This window comes from Lepidochelys kempii, chromosome 2 (assembly GCF_965140265.1).
Source record: "Lepidochelys kempii isolate rLepKem1 chromosome 2, rLepKem1.hap2, whole genome shotgun sequence".
In the NCBI taxonomy this organism is placed as follows: Eukaryota; Metazoa; Chordata; order Testudines; family Cheloniidae; genus Lepidochelys; species Lepidochelys kempii.
The window spans coordinates 239,449,372-239,467,185 of record NC_133257.1 but is presented as its reverse complement, the minus strand read 5'-3'; the positions used below and the strand labels follow the sequence as shown (position 1 = coordinate 239,467,185).

The 17,814-nt window shown below is 42.9% G+C and overlaps 1 protein-coding gene across 2 annotated transcripts in view; it reads right to left on the bottom strand.

Annotated features, from left to right (window-relative positions):
• SVIL (supervillin) overlaps nucleotides 1-17,124 on the bottom strand; it is a 222,638-nt gene extending 205,514 nt beyond the window's left edge. The window contains exons 1-2 of one of the 2 annotated variants that reach the window (XM_073334383.1): nucleotides 16,909-17,124; nucleotides 16,335-16,410 (exon numbers count right to left, since the gene is read on the bottom strand). The gene's annotated coding sequence lies outside the window, so the exon portion shown is untranslated. The remainder of the gene's footprint in view (nucleotides 1-16,334; nucleotides 16,411-16,908) is intronic. The other variant, XM_073334384.1, reaches the window with a different exon arrangement.
• Between the last annotated feature and the right edge of the window lie 690 nt (nucleotides 17,125-17,814).

Sequence of the window (17,814 nt, the reverse complement as noted above, 5' to 3'; positions counted from 1 at the left end):
GCATTTTATATGCCAAATACAGTGTCATGCATGCGCCAGATATTATGCTATTCAGGTATTATGTAAAAATAACCCTGTACCAGTCTTCTGCATTCTAGGAAGTAACATATAGCCACCAAGTAAAGAAATGATTACTTCTGGATTCCCTCTAGGAAGGATCACAAATAGACTTATTCTTGCTGATAGTGAGTTCATACCACCAATCATTACCTCAAGGAAATTAGGAACTGTGTTTTGGAAAGAAAACAGTGCAGATTGGTGACCCCCATACAATAGGTCAAGGAGTATGACATTTAAAGATTAATAAACACATGAAAAGCTACATTCAGAAAACTGTAAGCCTGTGCTTAAAGGCATGATTGTAAATATGTTAATTATTTATGTTCTGGTATGCTCAGAGACCCCAGTCAGGATTAAAACCACAGTGTTAGGTGCTATACAAACATAAGAAGGCATTATACCTAACGTGAAGAGTTAATCCAGCTTGAGTCAATGGCAGATGACAGGAGGGAGGACAAAGGTAACAGTCATAAGATTACACAATGAATGTGCAAGTAACAATATGCACTACTAGGAAGTGCAAATCATTTTTTACTTTAGCCTCTTCCTATTTTTAAGTTTTATTTTGAAACACTACACAGACATCCAGGGACGCTTTAAGTTATAGTGGACAATGGAAGAGGCCAGGGGTGGGGAAGGAAGATGCAAGTAGGAAGCATTGTGACTGAACAGGCAGATACCATTAGATGCCCACAAGAAATCCATTGACTACAGCTGGAGGAGTCAAAGACTGAAATGCTGAATTCAAGACGTCTCTGAGGTCAGAATATTAGTGCTCTGAAGCAAAAATCCTCTCTGCCCTGCTGGTCTCCTTGTCTCTACGGGTGTTCGGGGCTTTAAAGCTTTGCCCCATGGAACCCTCTCAGCTGTCAGTCCTATGGAGGGCAGAAGATGTTGAAGGGTGGAGAGCCACTAGCCTTTAAAAGGGTGGTGAAACTGACTGAAGAGAATTTGACTCCATTCCCACAGGAAAAAGTGTTTACTATAAACTTAATCAGTTAACAGGGAGGAAAAATTGTGTCAGTTTAAGGAAAAATGGTTGAAATAGTCTCTTCATCTACATTTACAAACATGCCATTCTCTCTCTCTTCACCACCACCACTCTCCTACTGCCACTACAAAACACATCTAGATTTCCACCATAAAAAGCTTTTAACGTCTTAGGTCTTCAACCGCCTCCTCTTGCTTTCCTGGCGCTAGCCTCATCCCCTTCTAGTCCAAAATTCCCCTGAAAAAGGCTACCTTTCTGATTATTTGGCCACATTCAGTCCCATTTCAAATCCCTTAGTTGGCTCCCTATTGCCTCCCAAGTTCAAGTTCCTTATTCTCTGTTTTACCTCTCAACTACTCTCCTCTTCCTCTGCTCAGCCCAAACCACTCACTCCACTGCTTCCTTTGTCCTCCCCCCTCACCCAATACATATCTCTGTTCTTTCTTTTAACAGCCTGGAAACCCTTTCCTGATTATATTTGCCTCAACTCCACTTTCCTTTAAATCCCTTCTGGACACTCACTGTAGAGAGACTCAAATTAGTCATTTAAAAAAATAAAAAAAGTCTCCAAATGTATCCATTGACCCCTCCCACAATGGGAGATTACTATCTTTTTACTCATCTTCCCCTACCCGCACCTAAGAACATAAGAACACCTACTCTTGATTTAATTTAAGTTGTCAGCTCTTCAAGGCAGGAACTCTGTGTCTATTTGTTTTCATAAAGAGCTATGCAAATCTATAGAACTATCAGAGTTAGCACAGGGGTTAGTTTCTTAAACACTTTTTCCAGATTAACTAATTATACATTTTAAGCTAATACTTTAGGACTCTGGTACACAGTTACACTAATCTGAGTGCACAAACACAGTAATAGTTTCAACTGGCAGAGCAAGATTTTTGCTGTAACTTTCAAGACAAAAATAAATCTGAATATTAGTGCTCTGATGTTAATCCCGACAGAATAGTTTTTCACATTGCAAAAGTGTTTACCCAGAAACAGTTAAGGTTTCATTTTCTTTTAAGACCATTAACAATTTGAGGGAAATGTATTTCAGCTATTTGGAAATATATAAAAAACAGACCCTTAAATATGCTCCATTAAATTGAAAACATCAAATAAAATTTCAATTGGCTTTTTCAAAGCAGTGCACTATTATTAAACCAAAGAAATCCTCCTATTACTATAACCTAGGTAGTACTGTTGTTGCTGAATACAGTCATTAAAACAAGAATTGGCAAGAGTCAACTAGAACTGGCAATGGACATAGGACCAAAAAAAAAAAAAAAATTATCTGAAAGTTTCTTCTTACGGTAACAAGGTCCATGTCAATGGGTACTTCAACCTGCTTACAGCTTTGGGGAAGAATCAGACATCTCAGCAACTGGTAGCAGGGGGAATGCCCAGCGACTGAAGTTCCCTTCAGTTGAGACAAAATTCCACAGCCAGGATAATTCAAGTCTACTTTCCTAAGGGAATGTCTACACTAACTAAAAATCCGTGACATTATATTGATAATTAAAAACCTGTGGCTAGCCAGTGTCCGCTGACTCAGGCTCGCAGGGCTCAGGCAAAGGGGACTGGTTAATTGTGGTGTAGACGTTTGGGCTCAGCTGGAGCCCAGGCTCGAGGACCCTGGGAGGGTCCCACAGCTAGGGCAGCCCAAGCCCAAATGTGTACACCACAATTAAACAGCCCCTTAGCTCGAGCCCAAGTCAGCTGGCATGAGCTAGCTATGGGTGTCTAATTGCAGTGTAAACATACCCATAATTACAAATTGTTAAATATACTTTGAAGAAAAGGCACAATTTTTCCTAGCGCAGAGTGTAGGAAAGTCCTCTTAATTAAATGAGCCCAGATCTTTGGATGTCAATTTCTGTCCCTCTTCTGGGAAATATACTTGTCTGCAGGGTGGGCTGGATCTGTGGACCTTATAATTTGAAAAAAGAAATTGTTCAGGTATGCACAGATAAATTCTCCTATTTTTCATTGTGCTAAAGTTCACAAATCAGTTGCAATGGAATTTTTGCAGCAGTGTCTCCCCTGAGTGGAAAGCAAGATCATTCTTGAATATCATAAATGAAGTAGGTTATATAAATGTTCCTCTTCTCCAGGTTTAAGACATTCAGAAGTCTTCTGCCAAAAAAAGGCATTGGCTGAAGATAAGAACTAATATATAAAATTTGATGAATTTACATTGGTGTCCAAATTAGCAGATCTCAACACAGGAGACAAGATTTCTCTACCCTGAAATTATCACTGCTCCCAAACATCAAAGTCTAGTTTTGAACATAAGAAAAAACTAGGCCTGTCAAGAGATTAAAAAAATTAATTGCAAGCAGTTTCCACGCTATGCATCCGATGAAGTGAGCTGTAGCTCACGAAAGCTTATGCTCAAATAAATTGGTTAGTCTCTAAGGTGCCACAAGTACTCCTTTTCTTTTTAATTAATTGCACTGTTAAAGAATAATAGAATACCATTTAAATATTTTGGATGTTTTCTACATTTTCAAATATATTATTTCAATTACAACACAGAATACAAAGTGCACAGTGTTCACTTTATATTTATTTTTGATTACAAGTATTTACACTGTAAAAAACAAGAGTACTGTAGTGCAATCTCTTTATGATGAAAGTTGAACTTACAAATGTAGAATTATGTAAAAAAAAAACTGCATTCAAAAATAAACCAGTGTAAAATTTTAGAGCCTGAAAGTCCACTCAGTCCTACTTCTTGTTCAGCCAATCGCTCAGACAAACAAATTTGTTTACATTTTACAGGAGATAATGCTGCCCTCTTCTCATTTACAACGTCACCTGAACAGGCATTCTCATTGCACTGTTGTAGCCAGCACTGCAAGATATTTACCTGCCAGATGTGCTAAAGATTCATGTGTCCCTTCATGCTTCAACCACCATTCCAGGATACATGCTGATGACAGGTTCTGCTTGATAACGATCCAAAGCAGTGCGGACCAACGCATGTTCATTTTCATTATCTGAATCAGATGCCACTAGCAGAAAGTTGATTTTCATTTTTGGTGGTTCGGGTTCTGTAGTTTCCATATTGGAGTGTTGCTCTTTTAAGACTTCTGAACGCATGCTCCACACCTCATCCCTCTCAGATTTTGGAAGGCACTTCAGATTCTTTAGTCTTAGGTTGAGTGCTGTAGCTATCTTTAGAAATCTCATATTGGTATCTTGTGTTTTGTCAAATCTGCAGTCAAAGTGTTCTTAAAATGAACAACATGTGCTGGGTCATCATCCGAGACTGCTATAACATCAAATATATAGCAGAACGTGGGTAAAACAGAACAGGCGACATACAATTCTCCCCCAAGGAGTTCAGTCACAAATTGAATTAACCCATTATTTTTTTAATGAGCATCATCAGCATGGAAGCACGTCCACTGGAATGGTGGCCGAAGCATGAAGCGGCATATGAATGTTTAGCATATCTGGCACACAAATACCTTGCAATTCCAGCTACAAAAGTGCCATACAAATGCCTGTTCTCACTTTAAATAAGAAGAGGGCAGCCATACAAATGCCTGTTCTCACTTTAAATAAGAAGAGGGCAGCATTATCTCCTGTAAATATAAACAAACTTGTTTGTCTGAGTGACTGTCTGTACAAGAAGTAGGACTGAGTGGACTTGCAGGTTCTAAAATTTTACAGTGTTTTATCTTTAAGTGCAGTTAGGTAACAAAAAAAAAAACCCTACATTTGTAAGTTGCACTTTCATGACAAAGATTGCACTACAGTACTTGTATGACGTGAATTGAAAAATACTATTTCTTTTGTTTACAAATATTTGCAGTGTAAAAATAATAATAAAAAATATACACTTTGATTTCAATTACACAAAATACAATATATATGAAAATGTAGAAAAACCATCCAACATATTTAATAAACAATAGAACACCAATTGAAACTTAACAGTGCGATTAATCGCAATTAATTTTTTTTAGTTAATCGCATGAGTTAAACTGATTAATTGACAGCCCTAGAAAAAACATCAGTTTATTTTGGAAATGAATGCTACGACAATAGCGAGAATTTCCACTTGTCTCAATTAAAAGTACAATACTGGGTCTCATCTAAGAGCCTCCCCCCAAATTCCAAACTCATCTGAATAAAAACGGTAGCCATCGGTAGGTCATTTTAATGGACAGGAAATATAACTGACATCTCTTGCAGGGAGGTCAAACTGGATAGTGCTGCAAGAAGCAGAATGAGGTTCCAAGATTGGGCTCTATGACCTTATGCAGCTGGAATAAGGGTTGTTACCTTAAGGAAGCATTTAGCATTAGGATTTGTAAAAAACTGTCTTTTCTTAAACATTATCAATAACGTTTCAGACACAAAATCCCAGAAGCTAATGGATAAATATTGCAAGCAGTATAGCAAGGCACATCAGGAGGTCAAACACCTTATGAGAGCAGACAAATGACATTATATTGATAAGCTGGCAACACAAGCAGAGGATGTAGCTGTTCGTGGTGAACAAGGAACTGTCTACACAATGACATGGCTTATTAGTGGTAAACCACAGACACTAACAAATACTCATCAGGGACAAACAAGGCCACCTACCAACAGAAAGAAGAAGAAATGTGCTGGACAGAGCATTTTAAAGAATTGCTGAACAGGGAGCCACCTAAAAAGGAAGCAAACATCCAGGAGGCAGAAGATGATCTTGATATCAACACAGACACCCCAACTAAGGAAAAGATCATTTCAAGCCACCAAATCCTTAAAAAATGGGAAAGCTCCTGGCAAGGATAACTTGAATGTAGAATTGTTCAAGGTAAATTCTGAGTTAGCAGCATCTATCCTGGCCCCTCTATTTACATCAGTCTGGGAAAAGGAAAAAGTGCCAGATGAGTGGACCAATGGGGTTATAGTGAATATACCAAAGAAAGGAACTATCAGTGATTGTAATAACTGGCGTGGTGTCAAACTTTAATCTGTGCCACGCTACGTATTGTGTAAAATCATAGTCCAACATATATCAGAGGCAGTTGATGACTTTCTCAGAAAAGAGCAATCTGGTTTTCGGAAAGGGCGTGGATGCACAGACCAGATCTTCACTCTACGAAACATAACAGAACAATGCTTAGAATGGCAACGGCAATCCTACATAAACTTCATAGACTTTGAGAAGACTTTTGATAGCATTCAGAGGACCAGCCTATGGTTCATTCTGCGGGCATATGGAATCCCTCTCCATATAATCATCATCATCAAAAGCTTTTATTTCAACTTTACTTGCAGTGTTGATCACAGTGAGCTCAGTTTTGAAGTCAAAACAGGAGCACGTCGGGGGTGTGTCATGTCTGCAATCCTCTTCAACACTGCCATCAACTGGATATTGCAGCATACAACAGAAGACATGCCAAGAGGCATTAAATGTACACCCTTCTCATCCCTTGAAGACCTGGACTTTGCAGATGATCTCACTCTCCTATCACATACCCAACATCATATACAAGAAAAAACAACTCGACTCAACGCATTCGGCCAGCAAACTGGACTGAAAATCAACCACAATAAGACAGATATCAAGATCTTTAATATTGACTCACCACCACCAGTAGAAATAGAGGATTATGTTCTCACCAAAGTAGAAACATTCAGATACTTGGGCAGCACCATCAGCCAGGATGGCACAACAAGCCAGGACGTCCAGAACAAAATCAGTAAACCCAGGAACACCTTTAGGAGTTTAAATACAGTCCAGAAACCATCAAAATACACCACCAAAACCAAACTCAAGACTTATCAGAGTTGCATACTTTCAACATTATGTTATAGTGCAGAATGCTAGGGAATGAGAAAGTATGACATGTCCAAACTGTCTTCATTCCATTCAACCTGCCTCAGAAAAATTGTCCTGATCTTTTGATCCAGAACAATCTCAAACCAAGATCTATTGACAAAAAGAGGATCTGAGCACCATCATTGCCAGGAGGCATTGGAGATGGATTGGTCATGTACTTTGGATGGAAACTGATTCCATCAACAGAGTAGCAATAATATGGACACCTGAAGACAAGCGGAAACAAAGCCACCCGAAAACAACATGGTGAAAAGCTGTGGAAGCTGAGCTGAAAAACCTGGGGCACAGCTGGGGAACCACTGAAAGACTTTCCAGAAACAGACAGAAGTGGAGGAGCTTCGTTGCTGCCCTAAATGCCAGAGGCGTAATAGGAACATGATGATAATGACAGTCTTGACTTTTGCTTGGACACTCATATATCCAAATCAAGATCCTCTTGGAGGAACTCAAGGCTATGTCTCATTTGTTTCATATGGTAGTTACACTATGGGCTTTGCACCAGCCAGTAGAATATGTTCTATTTGTTGACTTCTCTTTAGGGGTCTCTGAGAACGATCACCTCACCCAAACCAAACGTGTCTGGTCCCAATAGCAAAACACCCGAGAGACAGAGACATTGGAAAGATTAATCAGACTTGTGATCCACAGGCTCTTCAGCCAGAAAGGCATAAACCGTATAACCGCAGCTCTCGCCCTCCTACCTTTTTTGTGGTCCTGGAGAACGATGGAAAAGGTGGGAAAGCATATGGCAGAGACATTGCCCAGCTTTGTAAGAGGTCATTCCCCACATGGAGAGACCACCAGCCCACCAAACTGCCTTACAATGAGTGAGGATATGATCAGGTTCAGGTTCCTCTCTGTTTAATCCAGCTTCTCCAATGGAAGTCTTGGAGTTCACCTCTCCCTTGATGGGCAGCACACAGAGAGACAGGAAACTTTGGTTTGCCAAGACAAACATGTTCTTTCTAGGATTCAGAGTAGCAGCCGTGTTAGTCTGTATTCGCAAAAAGGAGTACTTGTAGCACCTTAGAGACTAACAAATTTATTTGAGCATAAGCTTTTGTGAGCTACAGCTCGCTTCATCGGATGATCCGATGAAGCGAGCTGTAGCTCACGAAAACTTATGCTCAAATAAATTTGTTAGTCTCTAAGGTGCCACAAGTACTCCTTTTCTTATCATCTTCTTTCTAGTTTATTTATGCAATCCTGACTGGGGCCTTTACGTGTTACCGTAACAGATAAATAACCATCTAGAGACAATTCCAGATATGTCTTGTTACAATAGAAAGAGGAAAACATACAGACTATGGACAAAAACATCATTGGCCTGGATGTCACAAATAGCCAGCCACCCTCAGTCCTTTACTATGCAGGACCTGACAGCTTGTTAGTTCCCTATATGTAGTAGCTCACTACATTGCACAACACCTTGTTCTGAGAAATGTTTAAAATGATATGAGCTAAGAGCAAGTTAAAGCAAATGGCCCCCTGCTATCAAAGTCGCTCCACTGTGCAGCAAAGTTTTGAGTTTAACTTGCTAAACAAATGGGGTCTGCCTTTAAATACAAGATATACATAAAATGCTCTCACCTAAACCACAAGCAGCAGCCCTACCTAATCCTTCGGAAAATTTTGAGAGCTACATTTTATTCCTAACCATCTGATCCTAACAGTATCATCAGTGAAACAAAAACATTTGGCCAAACCCTCTGAGTTATTTGGTCTTAAGTTTTATTTAAGGTAGCAGAAGACTACCAGTTAAGAGTAGGCATCCCTCAATGAAATGGGGAAGAAAGGAAAACAGATTATTAATGTGATTTTGAAAGGTGACTTCTCCTCAAAGCATAGGGGTTTTTTAAGACTAGTTTTCTATAAAGGCCACTAAAATACACCCACAGCAAAAACAAGTGCTGTTGAATATATTTTTAGTTAAGTAACTCTGAACCTTTCCATTTTATACCTAAAATCAAATGTCTAAGATGTTTTATATGCAAATCAATCACTCTAACATACCGTAGATACATTTTCTTCTAAAACCTTAGTTTATTCATATTAAAAATTTTAAACACAAATACAGATAGTCTCTTTAGTAACCAACCCATTAGAAATAACACAGCTAGTTACAATTACTAGTATTTAACAAAAAGTAAAAAAAAAAAAATCATCTTCTCTAATACTTAACACAAAAGCAACACATGTAGCTACAGTTGCCTGTTCTAGGCAGCTGGCAAGCTCAGAGATGGAAAAGTTGCGGAACAGCTGGGGAATGCAAGACACTTTTGAACAGGCTATGTGATCCAAAATAATGGTACATGTTTATACACAACACAATGGCAGCAACAGCCAAATGCAGGTCTGGCGCACGCACTACAGCTGCTCCTTTCTTCATAGACAAAGCACAGCAAGTGGATACAAATGGAGTTCACATTTACGAAGTATGACATTCATCCTAAAAGCAGCAGCTTGATCACCAAAATAGACAGCCTATTTTCCAATTGGACAAAAAGATACAAGATTCTAAATCACAAGTTAACCTCCAAAACAGATAGTCCCTTTGTGTCACTAAAAATGTTCTGAATTTAACGTTTGCTTTCCACCAGTGGTTGCCAAAACAAGTTTGTTCAGTTCTACAGTACCGTGTAAGTTGCCATCTGCAATACACAAAGGTTCCTTCTTACCACTGTAGTTTGAGGTAGTATGAAGGAAGCAAAGAAAACCAAGTTTGTAAACTTTCTAAGATACAGCCTGCCTGCATAAAAGTTAGCTAGTTTACAAAGAAATCTAGCATTTTGGAAGATTATTTTTTTGGGAAGAGAAAATCTCATGTGACCTACTTTTATGAAAATACAAGCTTACTTCCTAAAACAGCAAGACAATACCCTCCCGTCAGTTTGCGTTTTACACATGAGGGTGTCATCATTTGCTAGTTGTTATGCAATCACTGGTAACATATTGCAAGTAGTATTTAGCTATGTCCTAATATAATGCAATGGTAACAAATTCCAAATACTGTACTTAAATAAGGACTTGTACTAAAGTTTTGTCTCCCCAGTCCCCAAGTGATCTTCCAATTTCCAAGTCATGAACTCTTATTAGGGTTGGTCTATATACTACAAAGTTAAGCTGACCTAACTATATTGCTCAAGGCCGGGAAAAATTTCATGACCTGTGTGATGTAATTAAGCAGCTCTAACACTGGTATAGACACCACTAGAACAATGGAAGAATTCTTCTGTCGACCTAGCTACTGCCTCTCAGAGAGACGGACTGACTACAGAGGCAGAAGAACCCCTTCCATCATGGCAAGGGCCTGTCTACACTTAAAATGCTGCAGCAGCACAGCCGCAGCTACCCAGTTGTAACGCTTCAGTGACGACACTATTTACGCCATTGAGAGGGGTTTTCTTATTGGCACAGGTACTCCACCTCCCCGAGAGGCAGTAGCTAGGTTGACGGGAGAATTCTCCTATCAGCCAAGCACTGACTACAACGGGGGTTAGATCAGTTTAACTGAGTTGCTCATGGGGGTATGGATTTTTCACACCCCAAGCGATGTAGTTGTACTAACCTAATTTCCTAGTGTAAACCAGGCCTGAGTACCTAGAAACCCTGCAGCGGCACCCATGCAGGGTGTAGACATTCCCTCAGAAGCATTACATCAGAGGTACCACCTTTCTTGCTGAGGATAAAAACTTAAGAATGGCCATGCCGGATCAGACCAAAGGTCCATCTAGCCCAGTATCCTGTCTTCCAACAGTGGCCAATGCCAGCTGCCCCAGAGGGAATGAACAGAACAGGTAATTATCAAGTGATCCATCCCCTGTCATCCATTCCCCAGCTTCAGGCAAACAGAGGCTAGGGACACCATCCCTGCCCATCCTTGCTAACAGCCATTGATGGACCTATCATCCATGAACTTATCTAGTTCTTTTTTGAACCCTGGTATAGTCTTGGCCTTCACAACATCCTCTGGCAGGGAATTCCACAGGGTTGATTGTGTGTTATGTGAAAAAATACTTCCTTTTGTTTGTTTTAAACCTGCTTCCTATTAATTTCATTTGGTGACCCCTAGTTCTGGTGTTATGAGAAGGAGTAAATAACACTTCCTTATTTACTTGCTCCACACCAGTCATGATTTTATAGACCTCTATCATATACCCCTTAGTCGTCTCTTTTCCAAGCTGAAAAGTCCCAGTCTTAATAATCTCTCCTCATACAGAAGCTGTTCCATACCCCTAATAATTTTGTTACCCTTTTCTGAACCCTTTCCAATAGATCTTTTCTGAGATGGGATGACCACATCTGCACGCAGTATTCATTGAGTGGATGTTTTCAGAGATCTATCCACAATAACTCCAAGATCTCTTTCTTGAGTGGTAACAGCTAATTTAGACCCCATCATTTTGTATGTATAGTTGGCATTATGTTTTCCAATGTGCATTACTTTGCATTTATCAACAATGAATATCATCTGCCATTTTGTTGCTCAGTCACCCAGTTTTGTGAGATCCCTATGTAGCTCTTCGCAGTCTGCTTAGGACTTAACTATCTGCATATTTTGCCACCTCACTTTTTACCCCTTTTTCCAGATCATTTATGAATTATTTTGAATTGGACTGGTCCCAGTACAGACCCCTGGAGGACACCACTATTTACCCCTCTCCATTCTGAAACCTGACCATTTATTCCTACCCTTTGTTTCCTATCTTTTAATTAGTTACCAAACCATGAGAGGACCTTCCCTCTTTTTGAGTCTTTGGTTAGCTGTTCTTCAAATTCTTTTTTGGCCTTCCTAATTATATTTTATACTACATTTGCCAGTGTTTATGTTCCTTTCTATTTTCCTCACTAGGATTTAACTTCCAGTTTTTAAAGGATGCCTTTTTGTCTCCCACTGCTTCTTTTACTTTGTTGTTTAGCTATGGTGGCACTTTTTTGCTTCTCTTACTATTTTTTTTTAATTTGGGGTATACATTTAAGTTAATGAGGATAATACAAGATTGAGTGGTGTCGACAAACTGATGGATGTTTAGCAACATGAAGGAGACTTCCATTTCTTCCAGCTGTGATGGACACCAAAACACAAGCTAAGTAATGAACCTTCATAACTTACTTTGGTGAAATGCACATAACTCAGAATTTACTATCTAACGGGAGTTACACATTCATCATTGGAGAGGGGAGGAGAAGAGACATTTCTGTGCCATTTATGTGACAGCTATATCTTTGGCAACCATATTGTACTAAGTTTATATATCACTGTGAGCAAGGGACTGTATGCAACTCCAAGAGAAGAGAAGCTGTGATATGCCTTGTGACAAGATCCTCAGGGTACAACCTGGAACTGGGGTAGTGATGTGCCCCCTTAACTCTCCAGCCTGAGCTGTCTCTCACAATGCTTTGCTAGTGACAAGCAGCAAACTCCTCCAACATTGTGTTATCGCTCAGTACAACAGCATGTGGAGCCCCAAACCCAGCTAAATTGCAGGAATTGTACCTGAGCCACTCACAAATCACACAGAGAAAGGCACCAGAAAATCTCCCAAGCCCCCAGCCTTGCACCCCAGAGCTGTACCAGCTTGCCCTGGTCAGAAGCCTGGCCAGTGTAAGTTCACTACTCAGTCGGCTTCTCCTTCATGTGGAGAGGAGGCACTCTAGCCTTTGTAAACCAAGCTGAGATTTGCCAAGCACTTCAAGCAGAACACACTGTTTTGAATAAAATATAAACCAGATTTATTAACTACAGAAAGATATATTTTAAGTGATTATAAGTGGTAGTCACAAAAGTCAGAGATAGTTACCAAAGAAAATAAAAGCACACCGTTTAAATCTTAAACCTTATTAAACCTCATTATTAGACTAAGCAGTATTTCAATCAAGCAGTTTCTCTCACCCTACTCTATGTACAATTGTTAATACATAAGCTTCCCTTCTAAATCTGGGACCAGTCTCATCAGTTCAAATCTTTGTCTTCTCAGTATTCTTGTTGCTTCCAGTGTAGGTGGGGGGACAAGAAAGGTAAAAGCATGATGCCACTGTCCCTTATTTTATACATTCAGTCCATGTGCCTGGAAAACACTAGCCCAGACATGTCCTGGTGGGCTTTGCTGAGTCACAGAGTTGAGCAATATCCCACTGTGTGATGCTTGCACTGCCCTCTTACAGGATTGTAAATCCCTTGTTTACAACTCCCCCAGTGATTAATGGCCGTCCCCTTTATGACGGCCCATAATATAGTAGAAGACTTATCAGATCACTTCCTCAGTCTTCTTTTCTCAAAACTAAACATGCCCAGTTTTTTCAACCTTTCCTTATAGGTCAGGTTTTCTAAACATTTTATCATTTCTGTTGCTCTCCTCTTGACTCTTTCAAATTTGTCCACATCCTTCCTAAACTGTGGTGCCCAGAATTTGACACAGTACTCCAGCTGGGGCCTCGCCAGTGCCACTGTAACTCCCAGATCCTCTTCAGCAGTATTACTACATAGACAATTATTCCTATTTTATAGTTATGCATTTGATTTTTCCTTCCTCAGTGAAGTACTTTGCATTTGGTCTTTATTTAATTTCATCTTGTTGAATTCAGACCAACCCTCCAGTTTGTCAAAGTCATTTTGAATTTTAAACCCGACCTCCAAAGTGCTTGCAATCCCTCCCAGCTTGGTTTCACCCGCAAATTTTATAGGCACACTCGATTAAATTATCCAACTAATGAAAACATTGACTACTACTGGACCAGGACTGACCCCTGCAGGACCCCACTAAATACACCCTTCCAGTTTGACAGCAAACCATTGATAAACTACTGTTTGAGTACGGTCTGTCAACCAGTTATGCACCCACCTTATAGTAAACTGTCTGAGAGACTCTACGGACAGCCGGAAATAACAACCCTGACAGGAGTGAACTACTGCATGCATCTCAATAGAGTGTTAGCTACACCTGGAAGCAGCCAGCACTATCCTAGCAGGACTATGCAACAGAAGAGTGCAATAGGTCCAAGCAGATATCCCAGCAGACAAGGTAACAGGGGCAGGCCCACGGTATATGGGTAGAGCTGGGGCATGGAGCCATTATAGGGTGGTTGTATACATCAGACCCTGAATAATATCCCATCATAGTTAAAATATGGTTCAGTCTTACTATTGTGAACAGCACCAACCAAGCTACAGATTTACTGGGAACAGCTGATCAAAAGAGTTTTCCATTATATTTTCAAACGGCTATTATTTTTTAAATTTGTATGAGACTTCGAAATATTGAAAGATGTTTGTCAGCATTTAACAAAATATAAATGATTTTTTTAAGAAAGCCCACCATTTGTATTAAGCCAGACTGTACTTCTTAGCTGCTATATTTCATTTTGAGTATATGTGAACCACCCCTCCAAAAACGATAGTTAACTAATATAAAAGCCCTGCTCTTTAGTACCAGGGACATTAACATGGGACTATTTAGCTCAGACGACACTAACAGCTGTTGAAGCCGAAGCACAACATCAAGAATAAACTGATAATGTCTCTACTCTTGTTTGCTTTCCAACTTCTGCCTTATTGCCCCCTGCCAAGCTCTAAATCCATATGTAATCAGTCTGTTGCAAGACCCCTTCAAGCTCTCATGAGAATCATAATCCACAACCACATGCCTGAACTAAGGAGCATTGTTAAGCAGAGCAGTTCCAAAGCAGCCTTTAAACAGTCAACTATAGTACAGTGCTTCTGCACTGCAGGCAGCTTCCTGCAAATACATTACTGAGTTTATAAACATTAGCATCTACTCATTTACTTGTTTTTTCCTGTCCATCTAAACATATTTGTTTCCCCTTCTACTCATACTTCTGCAAAAAAGACAGGGAAAATAGAAAATGGCAGGCCAAAATCCCACTGCAGACCTCCTACGGGAGGAGCAGCTAATCAACCTCATCTTTTGGTTTTGGGCTGTGGGCCAAATCAAGAGTTTATGCATAACAGTAACCAGATATTGTGCTGATTCTTTCCTCTTCGCACTCTTCCAACTAAACCAAAAATCAGAAGATCTCTCTCACACATACACGCCTCTAACAACTTCTTCCAGTAAAGAGAAATGACACTTCCTTCATATTTTTAAACTTCATTCCTTACTTGCCTGTGCAATAATGAATGAGTGCAATAATGGAAGAGCACCCTCTGCTGCACTACAGATACACTGCTACCAGCTCCTAGTCCAGGGAGGATGTCAAGATAAAGGAAAGTTCCATTTTAGTGAAAGTTGTCCTTGCCTAGGTAATACAGTTCAATAGTGTCTGCACTAAATATTTTCCTATATGCTCTAGTCACTGTACAAGACAGAAATTTTGTGGACAATTGTTTTATCATAGCTCTGCTTCACTATGGATAACTATACGCAGAGACTTCAACACCTTGACCTAGTATTAAAATAAGCAATTTACAACAAAAAGTTATGAGGCTACTTTTAGACAAATGCAGGCAAATTACCAACCAACAGCCCTGCAAGATTTTTTTCCTGCATTGGAGAGCTGAATTTTTTTTTTAAAAAAAAAACAAACAAACTTAAGGTAAGTTTTTAAGGGGAAAAAAAGCTTTTGCAAAACCTAAATCCAACATAAGTTTTTCTTCAATTTGTAAACAATACCATTGTCTTGAAGTATTTACAAACTAAATATTTCAAAATTAAGGCCCTGAAAGTGAAACTCACTATACACAATGATGAAATTGATCTTTGAATCCTTGCTCAGGTGGAAAGTAAGGCAAAATGTAAGTAACTGGTATAAATAGTGATAAGTAAACAAGATATTTGAACTTAGATGAAACTGATACTGTCCATTTAAAATCATGTGATATCTGTTTTCAGCGCATGATTTAAAGAGGGCAGTACAAAGCTGTCACTTGGCCTTTAAGGGGATTCTTGTAAAGGGTGCGCTACCTTACTCATTTATTTACTGTATTGCCAGCAGTCCTTATCGTGAGGTGGGGAGGAGAAGTCAAACTCCCCCTGGGCTCAACAAGAGACTTAACACTGGCTTGCACAACCTCCTACAACGCTTGTCTGATTAGCTGTTGGTTATCTACTAGGCGTTATCCAGATTTTAAAAAGTAGTAGTAGTCTGTAGGTGTGGAGGACAAAGGGGAGTGGGGATATTTGGAGAAAGTCCGTCACCCCTCTCAGTCTCACTACACCCCCAAAGATTGCCATGGGCAAACAGCCCTTGAGCCATGCAGTCACCCCGGCAGGTAACACACGCTTTACCTGAAGCAAGCCCATCTCAAGGCAAATGCTGCCTCCTGGCCCCAGGCGACAGCTGAGAGCGGGGCCCCTTGGCCACAGGGGATGGTCACCAGCCTGCAGACCGCGGCGCGCGCGGGGGTCCCCGCTCGGCACGCGAGAGAGGCAAAGGCAGGGTCCCCCCCGCCCCGCCCCGCCCCGCCCCTTACCTCACCTCGCTGCAGGCGGGTGTCTCCAGCGAAGGCCCCGCCGCACGGCCACCTGCTCGGCGCCGCCCTGCGCCCGCGGCACTGCCAGGAGAAAGGAGAGTTACCAACAAAGGGGAACTTCCCCGAGCGAGCGCGGCAGGCGGCTCCCAGCCCGGCGGGGGGCGTGCGCACGGCCAAGGCACGCAGCGCGGCGCAGCGCGGGGAGCGGGCGCTGCTCAGTGCCCCGCAGCAGCCCGGCTGCGAGTGACTCTGGGGGACAGCGCTCAGCGAGCCGCGGGGAGGCGGCCGTACCGCGCACCCTCCCCAGCAGCGCCCCCAGCTGCACCCAGGCGGCCGGGCAGACACAGTCAGCTCGTGCCCCTCGGCCCCCCGCGCCAGGAGCGGAGTCTGCCCGGGGGAGGGGATCCCCGACGCCCACACCCGGAAAGAGCGGTGCCCGGGGGGGGGGCGTCCCTGGCGGGGGTGTAATTCCCTGCCCACCCCCCGGACCAGAGCCGTGCCCCGGGGAGGGGGGTGTACCGGGCGGAGGCGGCGCCTGGCCCGGCCCGCCCCGCCCGGAGCTGAGCTGAGCTGAGTTACCCTGCGGGAGTTACCCTGTTGCGCCCCGTCTACCGGCGGCGGCCCCGGCACTAACTCTCTAGCGAGCCCGGCAGCAACTGTCCTGCCGCCGGCCTGCAGGGGTCCGACCCGGTCCTCGGAGTGGCTGCTCCGCTGCCCCAGAGCCGGCGCAGCGCACCCCGCCTCCTGCCCCTGCCCGGCCGCTGAGCTGCGGGTCTCACCCCGGCACCGGCCGCTTCCGCGCTGCTCTCGCAGATACTTCTTAAAGGAGCCGCGCCGCCGGCAGGAGTGTCCCGGGGGCGGGCCGGGAGCTGTGTGGTGGGGATAGGGAGGCGGGAGCTCTGTGGTGAGGGTCCGGGCTGGAGCTCTGTGGATTGGGGTACGGGTTGACTGGGGGGCTGGAGCTGTGTGGTGGGGGTAGGGAGGGTGACTGGAGCTCTGTGGTGGGGGTAGGGGGTAACTGGAGGGGCTGGAGCTCTGTGGTGGGGGTAGGGGGTGACTGGAGCTCTGTGGTGGGGGTAGGGGGTGACTGGGGGGCTGGAGCTCTGTGGTGGGGGTAGGGGGGTGACTGGGGGGGCTGGAGCTCTGTGGTGGGGGTAGGGGGTGACTGGGGGGGCTGGAGCTCTGTGGTGGGGGTAGGGGGTGACTGGGGGGCTGGAGCTCTGTGGTGGGGGTAGGGGGGTGACTGGGGGGGCTGGAGCTCTGTGGTGGGGGTAGGGGGTGACTGGGGGGGCTGGAGCTCTGTGGTGGGGGTAGGGGGGTGACTGGGGGGGCTGGAGCTCTGTGGTGGGGGTAGGGGGGTGACTGGGTGGGCTGGAGCTCTGTGGTGGGGGTAGGGGGTGACTGGGGGGGCTGGAGCTCTGTGGTGGGGGTAGGGGGGTGACTGGGGGGGCTGGAGCTCTGTGGTGGGGGTAGGGGGGTGACTGG